The sequence below is a fragment of the Musa acuminata genome, chromosome BXJ2-2, assembly GCF_036884655.1.
Source record: "Musa acuminata AAA Group cultivar baxijiao chromosome BXJ2-2, Cavendish_Baxijiao_AAA, whole genome shotgun sequence".
NCBI classification, from domain to species: domain Eukaryota; kingdom Viridiplantae; phylum Streptophyta; class Magnoliopsida; order Zingiberales; family Musaceae; genus Musa; species Musa acuminata.
Window position 1 is genome coordinate 4,756,276 of NC_088339.1, and position 23,519 is coordinate 4,779,794.

The 23,519-nt window shown below is 38.1% G+C and overlaps 2 long non-coding RNA genes across 2 annotated transcripts; both read left to right on the forward strand.

Moving 5' to 3' along the window:
* Positions 1-7,628: 7,628 nt before the first annotated feature.
* LOC135604894 (uncharacterized) lies at positions 7,629-11,131 on the forward strand. Its single transcript, XR_010484259.1, has 2 exons — positions 7,629-8,808; positions 10,952-11,131. It is a non-coding gene; the product is annotated as an uncharacterized LOC135604894 (long non-coding RNA).
* Positions 11,132-14,319: 3,188 nt separating this feature from the next.
* Positions 14,320-16,957, forward strand: LOC135604895 (uncharacterized). The gene is made up of 2 exons (XR_010484260.1): positions 14,320-14,634; positions 16,778-16,957. It is a non-coding gene; the product is annotated as an uncharacterized LOC135604895 (long non-coding RNA).
* Positions 16,958-23,519: the final 6,562 nt, after the last annotated feature.

A 23,519-nucleotide genomic window follows, 5' to 3' on the forward strand; every position in this document is an offset into this window, starting at 1 on the left:
ATGAACTTGATATGAGGAATTCCTCTTACAAGTTCTTTAGATGATATTTGAGTGATTAGTTTCATGCTAGCATGACCTAATCTTCTATGCCATAGCCAAGCATCCTCATTTAAAACCGAAAAACACATTTCATTACACAAATCATTGATGTCAATAGTGTATACGTTATTTTGTTTTAATGCAATCATAGACATATTTTTATGGGGTTTTTCAATGATACAAGCATTAGATTCGAATTTGACAATGTATCCTTTATCACATAATTGACTAATGCTCAAGAGGTTATGTTTTAAACCATCAACTAACAAAATATCTTCAATAAAGAAGTTGGATTTGTTACCTATGGTTCCTTTGCCAATGATTTTACCCTTGTTGTTGTCTCCGAAGGTAACATAGTCTTCATCTATGCTAGTGAGCTTAGAGAATTGAGATGGATCTCCGGTCATATGCCTTGAGCATCCACTATCAAGGTACCATCTCTTGCTCCTAGCTTGGAATGGTGTGGGTTTCTACAAGAAAAGATAATTTTTAGGTACCCATTTGCTTTTGGGTGCCTCAAAGATAGATCTACATTATTTATCATGTTGCATAGAGTTTATCATGGTTCCTTTAGGAACCCAAATCAATTTGTTTGGACTAATTTTCTTGAATGGACAATAATGTGTCTTGTGTCCAATTTTGTAACAAAAGTTGCATTTTGCTTGGTGTTGAACATGTAAGATGGAGTCTTTTATAAAGGTGGTTGGATTTAGGTGAGGACTTCTCATGTAGTTTGTATGATTGTGTTTGTAACTATTCATCATGTAGTTTGAACATTATTATATAAAGCTGTGAAGCACTATTACATGATGCACACATTTGAAATATTCTAGCAAGTTTTGCATTTTCTTCACATGATAAGATATCAACTCAGGGCATAATGCAAACTTTAGCACATGTTCATATATTTCTTGGTGATGCAAGGATGGCATAATCATAGCAGTGTTTATCAATTCATATATTTCTCCCCCTTTGTCATCAACAAAAAGCATAGTAATTATGATACCAGGAAAATAATATTAGCAAGCTTATAGAGGAATTTTACATAGATTGCTTTAAATACTTCTTCCCCTTTTTGTTATATACGTAAAGATTTTGCAGGATGGAATACATACACATTACTTCATCAAATTTATTCATGAAAGTGTACGAGAAAATCTGTTTTATAGCATTCGAATAAATAAGATGCATTCGGACAAGATTTTGTTGCAGATTTTCATATAGAAACATGGCAATCAAGTGATTTGATAATTCAATATAGTCCGAAAAATAATTTTAGCAAGTTTATCTATTCGGACATATCAACATTCCTAATTCTCTTCTAATGAAATCAAATTGTTCTTCACTTAGAGGTTTTGTAAAAATGTCAGCTAGTTGTTGTTTAGTATCAATGAACTCTATGGTTACGTCATGATTAGTGACATGATCTCGTATAAAGTGATGTCTAATATCAATATGTTTTGTTCTTGAGTGTTGTATAGGATTCTTGGTTAAGCAAATTGCACTCGTGTTATCACATTTAATGGGAATATCTTTAAGATTAACTTTGTAATCTTCTAAAGTGTTTTTCATCCATACAACTTGTGCACAGCATGCACTTGCTGCAATATATTCAGCTTCGGTTGTTGATAGTGCAACCGAGTTTTGTTTCTTTGATGACCAGGAAACAAGGGCATGTCCTAAGAATTGACATGATCCTGATGTGCTTTTTCTATCTAATCTACAGCTAGTAAAGTCTGCATCAGCATAAGCAATTAACTCAAAATTCTCTGATTTTGGGTACCATAATCCTAGATTTGTGGTACCATTAAGATATCTAAATATTCTTTTAACTGCTTTGAGATGAGATATCTTAGGGTTTGATTGAAATCTAGCATAAAGTCCTACACTGAACATGATGTCTGGTCTGGTTGCAGTGAGGTAAAGTAAACTTCCTATCATACCCCTATAAGTTTTTTGATCAAAGCTTTCTCCACTTTCATCAATTTCTAACTTAGTGGAGGTGCTCATAGGAGTGTTACTAGCCTTTGAGTTGTTCATATTAAACCTTTTTAATAAATTCATGGTATATTTAGTTTGACTAATAAAGATGCCATTGCTTAGTTGTTTGATTTGTAAACCTAAGAAGAATGTTAATTCTCCCATTAAGCTCATTTCGAATTCAAGACTCATAGTTTTAGCAAAAGATTCACAAAGAGATTCATTTGTAGAGCCAAAGATAATATCATCAACATAAATCTGAACAATGAGAAAATTATTTTCAAAATTCTTGATAAATAATGTAGTATCAACCTTGCCTTTTGTAAAGTTATTTTTGATAAGAAAAGAACTAAGTCTCTCATACCAAGCCCTTGGGGCTTGTTTTAAACCATAGAGAGCTTTAGTTAATCTAAACACATGATTAGGGAGGCTATTATTTTCAAATCCAGGAGGTTGTTCAACATAAACTTCTTCGGAAATAAAGCCATTTAAAAAAGCGCTTTTAACATCCATTTGAAATAACTTAAAATTATTACTACTAGCGTAGGCAAGGAGCATCCTTATGGCTTCCAATCGAGCCACAGGTGCGAAGGTTTCTTCGTAATCGATACCTTCTTCTTGGTTGAAACCTTTGGCCACTAATCTAGCCTTGTTTCTAACCACGATACCATTTTCATCTTGCTTGTTTCTGAAAACCCATTTAGTACCAATTACTAAATGGTCATTTGGCCTAGGAACAAGCGTCCACACCTCATTTCTCTCAAATTGATTCAATTCATCTTGCATTGCGATAATCCATGAATCATCTTTCATGGCTTCATCAACACATTTGGGTTCAATTTGGGAGAGAAAGGCGGCATTGGCACAAAAATTTTTAAAAGAAGATCGTGTTTGAACCCCCTTTGATGTGTCTCCTAATATTAGCTCCTTAGGATGAGCATCTACATACTTCCAATCCTTGGGTAAGGATGTTTCGGAAGTGGATGCATCCAAGTTGCTAGTTGGAGAAGGGGTTTCATTTAAATTTAAGGAATCAAAATTAACATCATCATCAAGATCATTTTTCTTAATTTCAGAAATCTCATTAAAAACAACATGAATGGATTCTTCAATAATTAAAGTTTTTTTATTGAAGATACGAAAAGCTTTAGAAACCGAAGAATAACCAAGAAAGATTCCTTCATCGGATTTAGCATCAAATTTTCCTAAGTTATCCTTTTCATTTAAGATAAAACACTTACACCCAAAGACTTTAAAATATGAAACATTGGGTTTTTTGTTATCCCATAACTCATAAGGAGTTTTGGTGAGTAAGGGTCTTACTAGTACTCTATTCAAAATATAACATGCAGTGTTTACGGCTTCAGCCCAAAAGTATTTGGGTAGGCTGTGTTCATTCAACATGGTTCTTGCCATTTCTTGTAGATTTCGATTTTTTCTTTCTACTACCCCATTTTGTTGAGGATTTCTTGGAGTAGAGATATTATGGTTATATCCATTGAGTTCACAGAATTCTTGGAAATCGTGGTTTTGAAGTTCTCCACCATGATCGCTTCTTATTGACGAAATCATAGAACCCTTCTCATTTTGAACAAGTTTACAAAACTTGGTAAAATATCTAAAGCATTCATTTTTTTGTTTTAAGAAGTAAGTCCATGTATATCTGCTATAGTCATCAACAATGACAAAGGCATATTTGCTACCTCCTAGACTTGATGAAGAGATTGGTCCGAACAAGTCCATATGGATCAATTGTAAGGGCCTAGAGGTGCTTATTTGATTTTTAGTCTTGAAACTACCCTTAATCTGTTTACCTAATTGGCAAGCATCACATACATTATCTTTGATGAACTTGATATGAGGAATTCCTCTTACAAGTTCTTTAGATGATATTTGAGTGATTAGTTTCATGCTAGCATGACCTAATCTTCTATGCCATAGCCAAGCATCCTCATTTAAAACTGAAAAACACATTTCATTACACAAATCATTGATGTCAATAGTGTATATGTTATTTTGTTTTAATGCAATCATAGACATGTTTTTATGGGGTTTTTCAATGATACAAGCATTGGATTCGAATTTGACAATGTATCCTTTATCACATAATTGACTAATGCTCAAGAGGTTATGTTTTAAACCATCAACTAACAAAACATCTTCAATAAAGAAGTTGGATTTGTTACCTATGGTTCCTTTGCCAATGATTTTACCCTTGTTGTTGTCTCCGAAGGTAACATAGCCTTCATCTATGCTAGTGAGCTTAGAGAATTGAGATGGATCTCCGGTCATATGCCTTGAGCATCCACTATCAAGGTACCATCTCTTGCTCCTAGCTTGGGATGGTGTGGGTTTCTACAAGAAAGGATAATTTTTAGGTACCCATTTGCTTTTGGGTGCCTCACAAATAGATCTACACTTCTTATCATGTTGCATAGAATTTGTCATGGTTCCTTTAGGAATCCAAATCAATTTGTTTGGACTTATTTTCTTGAATGGACAACAATGCGTCTTGTGTCCAAATTTACAACAGAAGTTACATTTTGCTTGGTGTTGAACATGTAAGATAGAGCCTTTTTATAAAAGTGGTTGGATTTAGGTGAGGACTTCTTACAAATCCAATTCCACTTCTTTTTGGAACGTGACCCTTGTTTGCAAGGATCATGTTCAATGACTTGCTACCAACCTCGAATTTCTTCAAGGTGTCCTTGAGTAGCAGGTTTTCTTTTTGGAAAGTTTCTAAATCATGACATTTGATACATGAATTTAAACTATCATGATGTTCAACTTTTAACTTGTCAAAATCACAAGTAAGACTATCATGCACCTTTTTCAGCAATTTGTATTTTCTACTGATACTCTTGCATTCATCAAATAAGTCATTGAAAGCATTTAATAATTCATCGAAAGATAAATCAGCATTTAATGAATTCGTTACCTCCTCTCCGATGGCCATTAAGGCGTAATGAGCAACTTGCTCGGTGTTGGATTCCTCTTCCTCGGACGCGCTCGAATCATCCCATGTTGCTTTGAGCGCCTTCTTCTTTGTTGTTCTCTTCTTGGCTTGAGGATAGTCACTCTTGTAGTGTCCCGGCTTTTTGCACTCATAGCAAATAACTTGATCTTTCTTGGGTTCAAGTTTATTTTTAGTATCATTCTTAAACTTGTTTCTTTTAATGAACTTTTTAAATTTTCTTGTTAGAAGTGCCAGGTCATCGTCACAGTCCTCATCACTTGAGTTTTCTCTCAAGTGGTCTTCCAAAGTTCTAAGTGCCATATCCTTCCTGTTCTTTGGAAGAATGTCTTCTTGCTCTTCATGAGCTTTGCAAGTCATCTCGTAGGTCATTAATGACCCAATTAGTTCTTCAAGAGGGAAGTTGTTTAGATCTTTTGCCTCTTGAACAGCAGTGACTTTAGGATCCAACTCTTAGGAAGGGATCTTAGTATATTATTTACGAGCTCAAAATCCGAAAAACTTTTTCCGAGTCCTTTTAGACCGTTGACAACATCCGTGAAACGGGTAAACATGTCGCCAATAGTCTCACTCGGTTTCATCCGAAAAAGTTCAAAAGAGTGTAACAAAAGATTGATTTTTGACTCTTTCACTCTACTTGTGCCTTCATGAGTCACTTCGAGTGTGTGCCAAATATCAAATACAGTTTCATAAATCGAAACACGATTAAATTCGTTTTTGTCAAGTGTGCAAAATAAGGCATTCATAGCCTTTGCATTAAGAGCGAAAGCCTTCTTCTCCGAATCGTTCCAATCGATCATTGGAAGAGAAGACTTTGAAAAACCATTCTCAACAAGATTCCAGAGTTCAAAGTCCATAGAAATAAGGAAGATCCTCATTCGGGTCTTCCAATAGGTGTAGTCCGTCCCATTAAACATGGGTGGACGTGTAATGGAATGGCCCTCTTGGTTTCCGGCGTAAGCCATCTCTCTTGGGTTTTAATCCGTTTGAGAGTTAACCGGGCTCTGATACCAATTGTTAGGATCGAGAGCACTAAGAGGGGGGGGGTGAATTAGTGCAGCGGAAATCTTTCAGCAATTAAAAATGAAAGCTGCGTTCGTTTGATAAAAACTATTTTGATGCAAAAGCCGATTCTAAGATTACTTATGATTGAGTACAGTTTACGTCTAAACACAGTTTGCGTCTAAGCGCAGATTACGCAGTTTGCGTCTAAATGCAGTTTGCGTCTAAACGCAGTTTGCGTCTAAATGCAGATTGCGTCTAAGCGCAGTTTGCATCTAAGTGCAGTTTGCGTCTTAGGCCCAAATTGCGTCTAAGCGCAGCTTGCATCTAAGCGCAGTTTGCGTCTTAAGCGCAGATTGTGTCTAAGCGCAGTTTGCGTCTTAGGCTCAAATTGCGTCTAAGCGTAGTTTGCGTCTAAGCACAGTTTGCGTCTAAGCGCAGATTACGTCGAAGCTCAGATTGCGTCTAAGCGCAGTTTGCGTCTAAGCGCAGTTTGTGTCTTAAGCGCAGATTGCGTCTAAGCGCAGTTTGCGTCTAAACACAGTTTTACGTCAAAACGTAGATTCGGAAAGATCTGAACTTAGACACTCGTTCGTAAAAGCGCAGAAGTCAGTTTGCAGTTATAAATGGAATCAAAATGTAGACGTAAACTACAGAGGAACTCGTTCATAAAAGCGCAGAAATCAGTTTGCAGTTATAAACAGAATCAAGACTTAAACGTAAACTGCAAAGAAACTCGTTCGTAAAAGCGTAGAAGACAGTTTGCAGTTATAAATAGAATCAAAACGTAAGTGTAAATCGTAATGTAGAGATCGTACGAAAACACCGATTTACGTCTGAATGCAGATTCGGAAAGAACAGAACTTAGAAACTTCTTCGTAAAAGCGCAGAGAGCAGTAGCTATGTAGGAGGTTTGCAATAATGATAAAGTGCTCAAAATGAAAGCAAACCAGAGATTTAGAGTGGTTCGGTCAGTCTTGACCTACTCCACTTTTGGCTTCCTCCACCGACGAGGTCACCGACGTCAACTAAAGGCCTTCCTTCAATAGGCGAAGGCCAACTGCCCTTTTACAGTTTCACTCCTTTTGACGGGCTCAGGAGACAACCCTTACAGAACCTTTCTCTCCTCTCTTTACAACTCAAGACTTGAAGAACAGAAAGAGGAGACCTTTTGGACTTAACACAAATTTGAGCTCTTAGAATCACAGAAAAGATCAAGAATTCGGTGTGGTTTTGTTCCTTTTCAGTGCTGATGTAATATCCCTCACTTTTAAAAATTATTAATAAAGATTTATATATAAATCGGAGGACCTATATGTAAATATAGAAATTTCAAAGACTAAACTGTTAAGTTGTAAAAAGAAGTAAATAAAGAAAAACCGAAAATTTCAGTTTTATCCCACCGCCTCCCACGCACTCTCTGTTTCTTCGAGAAACAGAGAGGAGCGGTGGGGCATGAGGAGTGAAGAAAAGAAGAAGAAGAGGGAAAAGAAGAGAGGAGGAAGAAGAGAGGAAGAAGAGGGAGAAGAGAAGAAGAAGAAGAAGAGGAGGTGGCTGCAGCGAGGGCTGCAGCAATGAGCTGTGGGGCGTGGGGAGAAGAAGAGAGGAAGAAGAGGGAGAAGAGAAGAAGAAGAAGAAGAAGAAGAAGAAGATAGCTGCGGCAAGGCTGCAGCGAGGAGATGTGTGGCCTTGGGGAGGAAAAGGGAAGAGGGGAAGAGGAGAAGAAGAAGAAGAGGAAGAGAAAGAGGTGTGATACCTCTGTTTCCTGCAGAGGAAACAGAGGAGAGGGTGTGTGTGACGCCGGGGAAGAAGGGGCTGCAGCTGCGGCGATGGCAGCTGCAGCTGGAAGAGAAGAAGAAGAGGAAGATGAGAATGGGAGGAGGGAGAGGTTGCGGCCGTGGCTGCGGCCGCGACTGCAGCAGTTGCAGCGGGGAGAGAAGAAGAAGAAAGGAAGGAGAAGGAAGAGGAGAAGGGAAAGAAGTAGCTGCGGCTGCGGTTGTGGCAGCTGCAGCTATGGCAGGGAAAGAGGAAGAGAAAAAGGAAAGGAAGAAGAAGAGAAAGGGAAGGAGAGGAAGAAGAGAGGAAGAGGAGAAGGGGCTGCGGCTGCGGCGATGGCAGCTGCAGCTGTGGCAGGGAAAGAGAAAAAGGAAAGGAAGAAGAAGAGAAAGGTAAGGAGAGGAAGAAGAGAGGAAGAGGAGAAGGGGCTGCGGCTGCAGTGATGGCAGCTGCAGCTGTGGCTGGGAAAGAAGAGAAGGAAAGGAAGAAGAAGAGAAAGGGAAAGAGAGGAAGAAGAGAGGAAGAGGAGAAGGGGTGGCAGCTGCGGCAGTGGCAGCTGCAGTTGGAAGAGAAGTAGGAGAGGAAATAGAGTAGCAGAGGAAGAAGAGGCTGCGGTTGTGGTGGCTGCGGCCATGGCTGCGACTGCGACTGCGGCAGTTGCAGCTGGGAAAGAAAGGAAAGGAAAGGGGGAAAAAGGGGCTGCGGACGGGATTGCGGTCGCAGCGGCAGCGACTGCGTATGCAGCAGTTATGTCTGCGAGAGAAGGGAGGAAGGAAGGTAGTGCGGTGGAAGGGGCTGCGATTGTGGCAGCGGCAGCGGCAGCGGCGGCGGTTGTGGCAGCTGCGTTTGGGAAAGAAAAAGAAGGAATGAGAGTAAGAGAAAGCAGGTGACTGTGCCTCGATGTTCGACACGTGGTGTAGTTGCGAAGAAAGGAAGAAAATGGGAGCACAAAACGAAACAGAGAGAGGACACGGAGGAAAAGTAGAAGGATTTGGGCTAGCACCTTCTTTGGATCTTCGGATCGAAATCCTTGAAAGGCAAGTTCCCTGATCGTTTCTCCTATAATTGCTCTGATATGTCTTATTGCAAGTTCCCTGATCGTTTCTCCTATAATTGCTCTGATATGTCTTATTGCAAGTTCCCTGATCGTTTCTCCTATAATTGCTCTGATATGTCTTATTGCAAGTTCCCTGATCGTTTCTCCTATAATTGCTCTGATATGTCTTATTGCAAGTTCCCTGATCGTTTCTCCTATAATTGCTCTGATATGTCTTATTGCAAGTTCCCTGACCGTTTCTCCTATAATTGCTCTGATATTTCTTATTGCAAGTTCCCTGATCGTTCCTCCTATAATTGCTCTAATCTTTCCTATTGCAAGTATCCTGATCGTTCCTCACTGCCATTTTTATCTCTACATTTGCTTTGAATATGAGGTACTTTGAATTGTTCTAACCTTGCATTTGATATATCTCCTGTTTAGACGTAACGATTCGAATATGTGCACTTCTGATATTCTGACCTTTTGATACCGAGCTGCCTATAAGTCTTTGTTGGAAACTCTGATTTGTTCAAAACTGATTTCATTGGAAACTAGACTCGTAGACCTTTCTTTGATATATGGATTGAAAGATTTGGAATCCAAACACCTGTCTAGTTATCTGTTGAATCTGACATTATGAATTCTGCCAACAGAGATTTTGTTCTACGACACTTGCTTACCAAATTATTTGTAACTCTCTCTGTTGGACAGTTCAATTCATATGAAGCCTGTCTTATCTGGAAGTATTATCCAATGATTATTTCTGAGTAAATTGGAGCACGATTGATAGTTTGAATCATTTGTTCAATGTGCCTCTTGTATTCTGTCAGAAATCGAGCTTTGGTCGATTTCTCATATTCTGGTTTCATTCCTTTGGAGATTGATATCCTTTAGCTTTCTTATTCAATTGAGCTTTATATTACTGCTTTGAATTCTTGTATGCTCTTGTCCTTAAAATTATTGCATTCTTGAAAACTGTTGTGTAACGTTTATGCTATATCGTATTGACTCATATAGGCACATGTATATCCTATTGTTCCGCATTTGCTTTCGATATGTGCCTATTCCAGTTTCATTCCTTTGGACATTGAATTCAGCAAATCTTCTTATTGAATTGAGGTATAAGTGATTGCTTGGATTCCATATGTGCCCTTGCTTTCAATTCCTTTCAAGTCTGAATATACTTGTGAAAGATTATTGCTTACTTCGGATTGACTCGTAAAGGCACATGTACGTTTGTTGTTCCGCGTGTGCTTCCGATATATGCTACTTATTGTTGAAACTGTCCTTTTGTACTCTGGTGTGTGGGATTGTCTGGACCTTTGCCAGAAATGGTAAAGGGTATGCGCTATTTGCCCGCTATGTGGGGTCCCGCTATGAGGGATATTCTGTATGCGCTTGTTGCCCGCTACGTGGGTATGTGATTAGAGCCTGCGATGCTTTGTCGGCCCCCTTTGACTTCACCTAGACGTGGGTGGATGGAGCTCCCAGACGTCGGAGACTTTTGTCAGGTGGTCATTCAGAAATGGATGAATCACATTCTGACTGAGATCCCACTACACCTTCTGTATGTTTGATATGATATCCAGAGCTTTGGTTATGTGTTTCTGTACATGCTTTGGATAAGATTGATATGTTTGCAACGTCAAAGACGACGTTTGAGCTTCTATACGGTATTTGTTATTGATATGCTCTGAAATGTTTCCTCCACTGTTGATATGTTTCGAAATGTTCCATATGTCGTTAATATGCTCCGGAACATTTCATACGCCATTGATATGCTCCAATTACTTTGTGCTCCATTTGCTATGAACTGATATGTTCTGAAATGTCCTATCTGCCATTGATATGCTCCAATTACTCTGTGCTCCATTTGCTATGAACTGATATGTTCTGAAATGTCCTATCTGCCATTGATATGTTCCAATTACTCTATGCTCCATTCGTTATGGATCAAATATGTTATGAATGACATGATACGTATGATTTGGTATATATTGAGATGGTATCCTTGAGAATTCTGGTATTCTGCCTTGCATTATGATACCTTACTCGTTTCAAACTGTTCCTTTTGTTCTGAATATGCTTTGTCACTTGCTGAGCCGTTTTTGGCTCACTCCGTTGTTATATAAACCTTTCAGGTCAGCTTGTCACTCTTCGAGATGTTTGATTTGGGCTGAGGCAGTGGATAGCTATTCAGAATTATGGGCAAGTCCTGTTGGTTGTTATGCTATTGTTGTATAAGCATATTTTGTATGTAATGAATTGTTCTGATGATCGAAATGGATATACTGTGTAAAAGTGTTAGAAGATCTCTCTTATTTGGAATTTCAGAATGTTAAGTCTAATTTATGACGATATGAACTTGTGGTGAGTAGTTGGAGTTCTGATTGTATAATTTATTTAGCTTGTGGATTTTTAAATGTTGTTCATGTTTGTCAAGTTGGCTTGGGTTGCCATAAATGTGAATTATCGAGTGATGTGATATATGATTATAAACTGCACAGGTTTTATGGATGTGAATATGAATAGAATGTTTTCAGTGTCCTCAAACGTTAGTTTGGATCCTGGATTGGTCTGTGACGAAAATTTTAAAAATCATGGATATTTTGAGGGGCGTGACAGAGGTGGTATCAGAGCATTGTTTGAGGATTACTGAAATATTTGATATGTTGACGTGCAAAATATATTGAGGTCTAATGAACTATAGTGATTGGTGGAAATTTTCTTTGATGTATTTTAGGAATCTGGGATGATGAGGACATTTGGTCCTCCTATTTCATTGTTTCTGATTAATTAAGGGGAATGAAAGGATTGTTTGGGGATATTGAATCAGAGTGGCGCAGCGGAAGCATGGTGGACCTAATTTCATTGGTGGTAGAAAAATGGATGATGCAAATGGAGAAGATATTTGATATACAAAATTGTTCTAATGATCAAAAGATTTCTTTTGCTACCTTATATTGGAAGTAGAAGCTGATTATTATTGGCAACAATGAAAAGAATTTTTGTAGATCAGTGACAAGAATGATAAGGACAAGTTTACCAATAAAAATATGATTGGAAATGAATCAGAAAGTGATAACTAGAGGGTCAAGACATTTGGATTTGAAAATGGAAGTCACCACAAAAGACTCAATCACGTGTGAATTGTAAGTTAAATTATGAAACAAGTTTGTGTTGGTGGGTGACTGGAGTCTATTTGTTTGTAGAAAGTTGGATCATAAAACAAAAGACTGCCATTTGATCAAGAAGAAAGAGTCACTGCCTCATAAATCATCAGCCCATGTTAGAGTGTATGCTATCACTGAATATGATTATGAAACTTCTGAAATTAGTGACCGAAAGTATTATGCATGTTTATGAAAGAACGCAAGTATTTGTTTGACCATGGGTCCCATCTATGATTTGATTCGGAATATTTTGCTTATCACTTGGGTATTCAACCTAGACCACTACATTATGTGCTATAAGTAAATACGATCATTGGAGATTCTTTGATAACGAAGTTGAATCTAGTCCTCTTGTCTGATTCTTATTGGAGAACTTGAACTTTTGCTGATTTAGTTCTCCTAGAGATTTGGAGTTTTGATATTATACTTGGTATGGATTGGCTATCTTCCTATCATACCAGTATGGATTGGTATATAACAAATGATCACTTTTTGCATATTTGATCAGCCGATCTTTTATTTTGAGAGTATTGGACATTATTTATCTCCTTGCCTAATGTATCCCAGGATGACTTGTTTGGATTACCTCCAAATGTGATTTTGCTTTTGATTTGGTCCTTGGGACAATCCCAATATCTAAGCCTCTCTACAGAAAGATATAGATATCATTTGAGTAAGTGGAATTAGAAAAGCAACTACAAGGATTATTAAATGAGGATTTTATTTGGATTAATATTTCATCATGGGGTGCTCCGGTGTTAGTTAAAAGATGGATGGAACATTGAGGCTTTGTATTGATTATAGATAGTTGAATTAGGTGACCATGAGTATTTTCTAAAGTAACCACTTGTTTGATTAACTGCAGGGTGCACAGGTATTTTAAAAGATTGTTTGAAGGTCGGGTTACCATCTATTGAGGATCAAGAAGGAGAATATTTCAGTCACTCTTGGATAATTATGTAATTGTATTGTATTGATGAAACTATTTAAGAGTAGGAGGAGGAAATAAAGATATCATAATCCTCATCTTTTCATCGATTGAGCTATGATCAATTTAGAGGACTAAATTTTCTTTTAAGGGGGAGAGAGTGTAATATCCCTCGCTTTTAAAAATTATTAATAAAGATTTATTTATAAATCGGAGGACCTATATGTAAATATAGAAATTTCAAAGACTAAACTGTTAAGTTGTAAAAAGAAGTAAATAAAGAAAAACCGAAAATTTCGGTTTTATCCCACCGCCTCCCACGCACTCTCTATTTCTTCGAGAAACAGAGAGGAACGGTGGGGCATGAGGAGTGAAGAAAAGAAGAAGAGGGAAAAGAAGAGAGGAGGAAGAAGAGAGGAAGAAGAGGGAGAAGAGAAGAAGAAGAAGAAGAGGAGGTGGCTGCAGCGAGGGCTGCAGCGAGGAGCTGTGGGGCGTGGGGAGAAGAAGAGAGGAAGAAGAGGGAGAAGAGAAGAAGAAGAAGAAGAAGAAGAAGAAGAAGAAGAAGAAAGCTGCGGCAAGGCTGCAGCGAGGAGATGTGTGGCCTTGGGGAGGAAAAGGGAAGAGGGGACGAGGAGAAGAAGAAGAAGAGGAAGAGAAAGAGGTGTGATACCTCTGTTTCCTGCAGAGGAAACAGAGGAGAGGGTGTGTGTGACGCCGGGGAAGAAGGGGCTGCAGCTGCGGCGATGGCAGCTGCAGCTGGAAGAGAAGAAGAAGAGGAAGATGAGCAGGGGAGGAGGGAGAGGTTGCGGCCGTGGCTGCGGCCGCGACTGCAGCAGTTGCAGCGGGGAGAGAAGAAGAAGAAAGGAAGGAGAAGGAAGAGGAGAATGGAAAGAAGTAGCTGCGGCTGCGGTTGTGGCAGCTGCAGCTATGGCAGGGAAAGAGGAAGAGAAAAAGGAAAGGAAGAAGAAGAGAAAGGGAAGGAGAGGAAGAAGAGAGGAAGAGGAGAAGGGGCTGCGGCTGCGGCGATGGCAGCTGCAGCTGTGGCAGGGAAAGAGAAAAAGGAAAGGAAGAATAAGAGAAAGGGAAGGAGAGGAAGAAGAGAGGAAGAGGAGAAGGGGCTGCGGCTGCAGTGATGGCAGCTGCAGCTGTGGCAGGGAAAGAAGAGAAGGAAAGGAAGAAGAAGAGAAAGGGAAGGAGAGGAAGAAGAGAGGAAGAGGAGAAGGGGTGGTAGCTGCGGTAGTGGCAGCTGCAGTTGGAAGAGAAGTAGGAGAGGAAATAGAGTAGCAGAGGAAGAAGAGGCTGCGGTTGTGGTGGCTGCGGCCATGGCTGCGACTGCGACTGCGGCGCAACTGGGAAAGAAAGGAAAGGAAAGGGAGAAAAAGGGGCTGCGGACGGGATTGCGGTCGCAGCGGCAGCGACTGCGTATGCAGCAGTTATGTCTGCGAGAGAAGGGAGGAAGGAAGGTAGTGCGGTGGAAGGGGCTGCGATTGTGGCAGCGGCAGCGGCAGCGGCGGCGGTTGTGGCAGCTGCGTTTGGGAAAGAAAAAGAAGGAATGAGAGTAAGAGAAAGCAGGTGACTGTGCCTCGATGTTCGACACGTGGTGTAGTTGCGAAGAAAGGAAGAAAATGGGAGCACAAAACGAAACAGAGAGAGGACACGGAGGAAAAGTAGAAGGATTTGGGCTAGCACCTTCTTTGGATCTTCGGATCGAAATCCTTGAAAGGCAAGTTCCCTGATCGTTTCTCCTATAATTGCTCTGATATGTCTTATTGCAAGTTCCCTGATCGTTTCTCCTATAATTGCTCTGATATGTCTTATTGCAAGTTCCCTGATCGTTTCTCCTATAATTGCTCTGATATGTCTTATTGCAAGTTCCCTGATCGTTTCTCCTATAATTGCTCTGATATGTCTTATTGCAAGTTCCCTGATCGTTTCTCCTATAATTGCTCTGATATGTCTTATTGCAAGTTCCCTGACCGTTTCTCCTATAATTGCTCTGATATTTCTTATTGCAAGTTCCCTGATCGTTCCTCCTATAATTGCTCTAATCTTTCCTATTGCAAGTATCCTGATCGTTCCTCACTGCCATTTTTATCTCTACATTTGCTTTGAATATGAGGTACTTTGAATTGTTCTAACCTTGCATTTGATATATCTCCTGTTTAGACGTAACGATTCGAATATGTGCACTTCTGATATTCTGACCTTTTGATACCGAGCTGCCTATAAGTCTTTGTTGGAAACTCTGATTTGTTCAAAACTGATTTCATTGGAAACTAGACTCGTAGACCTTTCTTTGATATATGGATTGAAAGATTTGGAATCCAAACACCTGTCTAGTTATCTGTTGAATCTGACATTATGAATTCTGCCAACAGAGATTTTGTTCTACGACACTTGCTTACCAAATTATTTGTAACTCTCTCTGTTGGACAGTTCAATTCATATGAAGCCTGTCTTATCTGGAAGTATTATCCAATGATTATTTCTGAGTAAATTGGAGCACGATTGATAGTTTGAATCATTTGTTCAATGTGCCTCTTGTATTCTGTCAGAAATCGAGCTTTGGTCGATTTCTCATATTCTGGTTTCATTCCTTTGGAGATTGATATCCTTTAGCTTTCTTATTCAATTGAGCTTTATATTACTGCTTTGAATTCTTGTATGCTCTTGTCCTTAAAATTATTGCATTCTTGAAAACTGTTGTGTAACGTTTATGCTATATCGTATTGACTCATATAGGCACATGTATATCCTATTGTTCCGCATTTGCTTTCGATATGTGCCTATTCCAGTTTCATTCCTTTGGACATTGAATTCAGCAAATCTTCTTATTGAATTGAGGTATAAGTGATTGCTTGGATTCCATATGTGCCCTTGCTTTCAATTCCTTTCAAGTCTGAATATACTTGTGAAAGATTATTGCTTACTTCGGATTGACTCGTAAAGGCACATGTACGTTTGTTGTTCCGCGTGTGCTTCCGATATATGCTACTTATTGTTGAAACTGTCCTTTTGTACTCTGGTGTGTGGGATTGTCTGGACCTTTGCCAGAAATGGTAAAGGGTATGCGCTATTTGCCCGCTATGTGGGGTCCCGCTATGAGGGATATTCTGTATGCGCTTGTTGCCCGCTACGTGGGTATGTGATTAGAGCCTGCGATGCTTTGTCGGCCCCCTTTGACTTCACCTAGACGTGGGTGGATGGAGCTCCCAGACGTCGGAGACTTTTGTCAGGTGGTCATTCAGAAATGGATGAATCACATTCTGACTGAGATCCCACTACACCTTCTGTATGTTTGATATGATATCCAGAGCTTTGGTTATGTGTTTCTGTACATGCTTTGGATAAGATTGATATGTTTGCAACGTCAAAGACGACGTTTGAGCTTCTATACGGTATTTGTTATTGATATGCTCTGAAATGTTTCCTCCACTGTTGATATGTTTCGAAATGTTCCATATGTCGTTAATATGCTCCGGAACATTTCATACGCCATTGATATGCTCCAATTACTTTGTGCTCCATTTGCTATGAACTGATATGTTCTGAAATGTCCTATCTGCCATTGATATGCTCCAATTACTCTGTGCTCCATTTGCTATGAACTGATATGTTCTGAAATGTCCTATCTGCCATTGATATGTTCCAATTACTCTATGCTCCATTCGTTATGGATCAAATATGTTATGAATGACATGATACGTATGATTTGGTATATATTGAGATGGTATCCTTGAGAATTCTGGTATTCTGCCTTGCATTATGATACCTTACTCGTTTCAAACTGTTCCTTTTGTTCTGAATATGCTTTGTCACTTGCTGAGCCGTTTTTGGCTCACTCCGTTGTTATATAAACCTTTCAGGTCAGCTTGTCACTCTTCGAGATGTTTGATTTGGGCTGAGGCAGTGGATAGCTATTCAGAATTATGGGCAAGTCCTGTTGGTTGTTATGCTATTGTTGTATAAGCATATTTTGTATGTAATGAATTGTTCTGATGATCGAAATGGATATACTGTGTAAAAGTGTTAGAAGATCTCTCTTATTTGGAATTTCAGAATGTTAAGTCTAATTTATGACGATATGAACTTGTGGTGAGTAGTTGGAGTTCTGATTGTATAATTTATTTAGCTTGTGGATTTTTAAATGTTGTTCATGTTTGTCAAGTTGGCTTGGGTTGCCATAAATGTGAATTATCGAGTGATGTGATATATGATTATAAACTGCACAGGTTTTATTGATGTGAATATGAATAGAATGTTTTCAGTGTCCTCAAACGTTAGTTTGGATCCTGGATTGGTCTGTGACGAAAATTTTAAAAATCATGGATATTTTGAGGGGCGTGACAGCTGAATGGGTGGGGTATTTATAGGCCCCAACCCAGTTCAAATTTGGAGCTCAAAACGATCAAATCCCGGAATTCCGGGATCAGGCGGTTGCACCTCCTGACTGGAGAGGTTGCACCGCCTGGCAGAGCTCGAAGACTGAGCCTCTGGGCGGTGCTACCTCTGTCAGGGGCGGTTGCACCTCTCTGCCAGAGCTCGAAGACCGAGCTCAGGCGGTTGCACCGCCTGACTGGGGAGGTTGCACCGCTTGGCAGAGCTCGAAACTTGAGCTCTGGCGGTGCTACCTCCTGACTCAGGAGGTTGCACCGCCCAGTCTCGCTCGGAGACTAAGCCCTGGGCGGTTGCACCTCTTGGCTGGGGCGGTTGCACCGCCCAGTCTCGCTGGGAGACATAGCCTGGGCGGTGCTACCTCCCTGCCTGGGCGGTGCTACCTCCCTGCTTGGGCGGTTGCACCTCCCACAGCAACCTGGGTCCGAATGGGTTGAACCATTCGACCCAACCTGAGTTCTTCAGGGGCCCAATTGCCCCAAGATTAAGCTAATGGGATCACCTCCCATTTCTAACTTAATCAAAGTGCTAACTACAATTATTTCCTAAGACATATTCTGCAGCTTGCTTCGGTGCGTCACTCGCTTCTTCCGGCGAGTTTCCGGCGAACTTCCGTCGATCATCCGATGAACCCTCGGTGATGCTCCTGCGGACTTCCGGCAAACTCCTGGACTGCGACAATCCACTTGGCAAGTTCCGACGAGCTCCTTTGGCAAGCTTCTGGACTTCTCGGATTTGTTCCCGCAGAACCTCCGACGACCGTCCGAACTTCCGTCGAGCTCTCGAACTCCCAACGTGATCATTGTCATGACTCCGGCGCAACTCCTACTGCATGTCTTACTTTCATCGTAGTTAATCCTGCACACTTATCTCAACACACTGATTAGACAAACAATTATCAATTGACTTCATCATCAAAATCCGAGATTCAACAACAAATATATATAAAATATTCAATTCAATGCATGAAGTCATCAATATACTTCTCCCCCTATGTCATCAACAAAAAGGAGAAGTAGCTCTCTATTTTAAAAGATATGCAAGTTTTTGCAACATGAAGCTAGATTTTCATTACAACATATAAGCACAAAAGCATAGCAAGATTCCTAAGTACAATCATGGCAATTCAACACTTGAATTTTTGTGCAAGATTGCACTTTGCTTTTCTTTGCAAGTAATAATATTTATGATGTTTGATATAGCAAATTTCTTCATTACAATGATCGAGCTAGCAAATTCTTCATTCAAGTGTGCAAGCTAGCAATAACTTTCTCCCCCTTTGTCAATGTCAAAAAGAATGAGAGAAACCAATGATTTAGACTTTTACATCAACTTTGCATCAATCAATATTTCAATCATCACATGATGCATACAAGACAATAATACAAAGAAATCATTTCATGAAGGATATTAATATGAAAATTCACCAAGGATCACATGATACAATCACAAATCATGATATCATTATGCGATATATCATGAGATGATAATTTATCATATCAATGAAAGATATCAATTGTTAAACATGATATGATAATTGTCTCAAAAATTTGAATTTGTGATACATGTGATATATTGCGATACACTAAAAAATTTAATGCGATACTTTTAAGGATATCAACCTATTTTTAATACACTAAAAAACTTATATTGCAAGTTTTCTAAGTTTTGCATTTTTTGCTTCTTTCGAGATAGCAATTCTTTGCTTCTCTACAAGCTAGCAACTTTTACGATATACAAGTTTTACTATATACAAGCTGGCAAATTTAAAAATGTGTAAGTTGCCATATTTGCTTTTCTTTGCAATGTGCATGATAGTATTTCTTTGTAATGTTCAAGATAGCAAATTGTACATCATGCTAGCTAGCAAATTAAATATGTTCAAGAAAGCAAGCTCTTCCTTCTCTTTTGAGAAGTGTCATTTTTGCTTCCTTAGCAAAATACCAAACTAGCAAGGGACCACGTTTTACATGAGGCAAGCAAACAATTTGGCAAGTGTTACATTTGTATCTTTTCTTTAGATTTGCAAGAAATTAAACAAGTTTTTGTATTTTCTTGACTTGTGCAAGGTAGCTAATTTCTCTTTGAGATGACCCTTTACATCAATTCAAAATAGCACATTAGCAACTCTTTCTCTCCCTTTGTCATTGGCAAAACGAAAGGAAGATTCAAGTCATGAATATCAAAATAATAATTTTATCATGAATATTTCATCATTGTGTGCATCATTATTGCATGCATAATACCAAATCATCATATATATTTTCAAAACATATAAACTCATCATTATATGCATGATTCCAAATCATCATTCATATCATTTCAATCATCACTATAACTCATCATGCACAAAATGTAAAATCATCTAACATGATACAAACATTTATCTTCAAAATATTTATCACTATTTTCATGTATGATAATAAAGTATTCATGATACCGAACATTAAGTCAACAATGATTCATTTTATCAAATCTCTTCTTTTTATAAATAACAAAAATTGTAGGTGTACAAAGAAGAGATTGTGATTAAAAAAAATCTCAAGTAGTAAATCCAAGAAGTCAAGATCATAATTCGAATACAAACTCATTCAAATTCAAATCATCAAATTCATCAAAATCTCAACATTACTTTCAAGAGATTCAAAATGGTATACATAGATTTATCATAAAGAAAATTAATTTTCAATCATCACATAAGGCATTTAAAGAATTTTTAAAACATAGGAGAATGATTAATTTAAGCATGCAATGTTTCAATCAAATTTAAGTCATGAATACCAATACTTTCATATTGTGAGTATCAATTCATGAATACCAAAAGATATTATTTGTGATTCCAATTTTGCAAGATCAAGATTATGATTTAGATAAAACTCATTCAAATCAAATCGTTAACTTAAAATTCATAATCAAGTCATCAAAATCAATTTCGAGATTCACAAAATATCATGAAATCATTAATCTCGATCAGATGGGAAAGGTATTTTTTAAGTGATTCTTTTTCATCTAAGCATGCCTTAGTCATTATATGCCAAATCAAGATAAGCATGAAAGTTCAAGACGTAAAGACAAAATCTTATAAAACAACTCATCAAGCAAGATTTTAAACATCTATTTTCAAGCCCGAGTAAGTCAAGGATTCAATTATCTCATGTCATGAATTCCAACAGGCATCTCAAATTATCAACATAATATTAAAAAGATATTTCAAAAAGACATATCGATAAGTGATTCATTTGTATCATTTCATTTTCAGAAGATTCTCCTCTTTGGTAAATAAATCTAGGAGAACAAATTGAATTAAGGGAGATATAACATGATTGAAGCATTGAATATGATTCATATTTAAAATGTTTCTTATGTCATAAGTATGAATCAAGCATTTGTGAAATCCAAAATCATCCTCAAAGTTACATTCAATAAATTCATACATGACAAGCATAGATTTATTGAAAAGTCGATAAGATAGAGGATCGCATTTCGTTTTTATAAATTTCTATTCATGTGATTTGCTTCTTATAAGCATGCCTTTACCTTTAATAAAACAAGTGTCAACATTTAAGACGGAAAGGTAAATTTCGTAAAACAAATCATCAAGCATGATTCCATGATAATATCCTTTTAATATCTTGATATTCATCATCAAGTATGATTTCAAAAAGTATGTTCAAGAGAAATCATTAAGACCAAATACATGAAACACTCATTTATTTTCAAAATATTCATCATGTTTATTTTCATGAGATTCACAAGATTGGTAAAATAAATTCATTAATCTCAATAGGATAGAAATTTCATTTCCATTTCATACAATTGATTTCATGTGAGGGTATTCAAATCTTTTGTGAAAACATGTATCATCATTTAAAATCGAAGCATAAGTTTCGTCATGAAGCCGTCAAGACCAAACACATCATGATATCACATCTATCATCAAAAGACTATCAAGAAATTCATACATAGATGTACATGCACTATGTCATCTTAATATGTCATGAGAATGTCATTTTAATTCGTCATAAAAACGATTAGACCAAAAACATGTTAATCTAAAATGAGAGTTTCAAATCAACATTTACTTCAAAAACTCATGCATGACATAAAATCATCAAGATACACATGCATGGATTAATCCTAAACATTATCACATATCATATAATTATCATCCCTAATGTTGTATACATCATTCAACATTTCAAAACATAACATGCATGAAACCTTAGCAATATACTTTTCATGATCAATTTTTTTATTTTTCAAAAATGTTAAAAAGAAAAACAATTTTTTATTTCCTATTCATACTATCTAAATTAAGCACTCATGAAAAACTTCAAGTAATTTCAAAATAATTCAAAAGAGTTGAGTTACTTACCTTGTAGTCGAAGCCCGTCAAAGCCCAATTCGCCGTTTCACCTTTGGAAGTTCTTGATTCACCCTTGGTTGCCTTCCTCTTCTTTGGCCTCTTCCTCCGTTCAAGTTCATTGTTTATTTTATATTTTTATTTAATAAACTTATTAAGATTTAGTGTTCGAAGTTCAAGTTCATCATTGTCCTCATCACTTGAGTCATCGCTCAAGTGGTATTCATTTGCCCAGAGTTTCAAATCCTTCCTATTCTTTGGAAGGTGGTTCAAGTGCTCATCGTGTTCATCATGTGCATTGCGCACCATTTCATATGTCATCAATGAGCCGATAAATTCTTCAAGCGGAAAAATATTTAAATATTTTGTTTCTTGTATTACCGTTACTTTTGATTCCCAAGCTTTAGAAAGTGATCGTAAAACTTTACTAACAAGTTCAAAATTCGAGAAACATTTGCCAAGAGCTTTTAAACCATTGACAACATCCGTAAAACGGGTGTACATGTCAACAATAGTTTCGCTCGGATTCATTCGAAAAAGCTTGAAATCATGTATTAAAAAGTTGATTTTTGAATCTTTAACTCTAGAAGTGCCTTTGTGTGTGATTTCAAGAGTGTGCCAAATGTCGAAAGCCGTTTCGCACAAAGAAACCCAATTGAACTCATTTTTGTCCAAAGCGCAAAATAAGGCATTCATAGCCTTTGCGTTTAAAGAAAAATACTTCTTCTCTAAATCTGACTATTTGTTCATCGGTTTAGAAGGAAGTTGAAAACCGTTTTCAACAATATTCCATAAATCCAAATTCATAGAAATCAAGAAAACTTTCATTCGAGTTTTCCAATAAGTGTAGTTCAATCCGTTAAACAACGGTGGACGAACAACCGATAAGCCCTCTTGAAAGCCATGAAGAGCCATTTCTCTTGGGTGTAAATCTGAAATGAGAAATATCGGGCTCTGATTCCAATTGTTAGGATTGGAGCGACACTAAGAGGGGGGGTGAATTAGTGCAGCGAATTAAAACTCGAAAGTTTAAAAACGATTTCGTAAATGCATAAAGATTTCAATTCATCAATGACTTGGAGAAAGTAGCTCGAGTAAAGTGAGAAGATGAAAACTGAAAGCTTACTGCTATATAAATAATGATTTCAAAATGGTAAGAACTCACACATTCAAGGAACGCACCAATTTAAAGTGGTTCGGTCAAAATGACCTACATCCACTTGCGAAGCCTTCTTCAATGAGGCTCCCAACTTCCACTAGCAAATCACTTTGAAGGGGAAGGACAAATACTCCTCTTACAACCTTTTACGAGTGGTTCATACTCTTACAAATTTTCAAAGAGAAAGAGGGAGGTGAACACTCAAGCTATTGAAAATAAAAACTTGCTAAAGACTTTGCTAAGACTTTTATCTCAATCGCTTGCTTCTCAAAGGTTGTATTCTCTATTGAGAATTTAGGGGTATTTATAGGCCCCAAGAGGATTCAAATTTGGGCTCTAAATTTTGAATTCTCTTGGGTTTCCGAGGCTAGCGGTGCCATCGCCTGTTTGTGTCTAACACTGACAGTGTACTAGCGGTGCCACCGCCCAGTCCGGCGGTGCCACCGCTCAGTCCAGTGGTGCCACTGCTCGATTCTTGGGTTCTGGGCGGTGTCACCGCCTAATCTGGCGGTGCTGCTAGTCATAGGTGCCCAGCAAGCCAATCACGTGAGTGATGGCACGTGTGACTTGATATATAATCTTTTTGCTTATTATATTTTGGCGTATATCACTTTATAACAATTGCATATGTGCATATATATATTGTGATGTCCTTGGATTTGTGCAATGGGAATCGGATCATGATGAGATC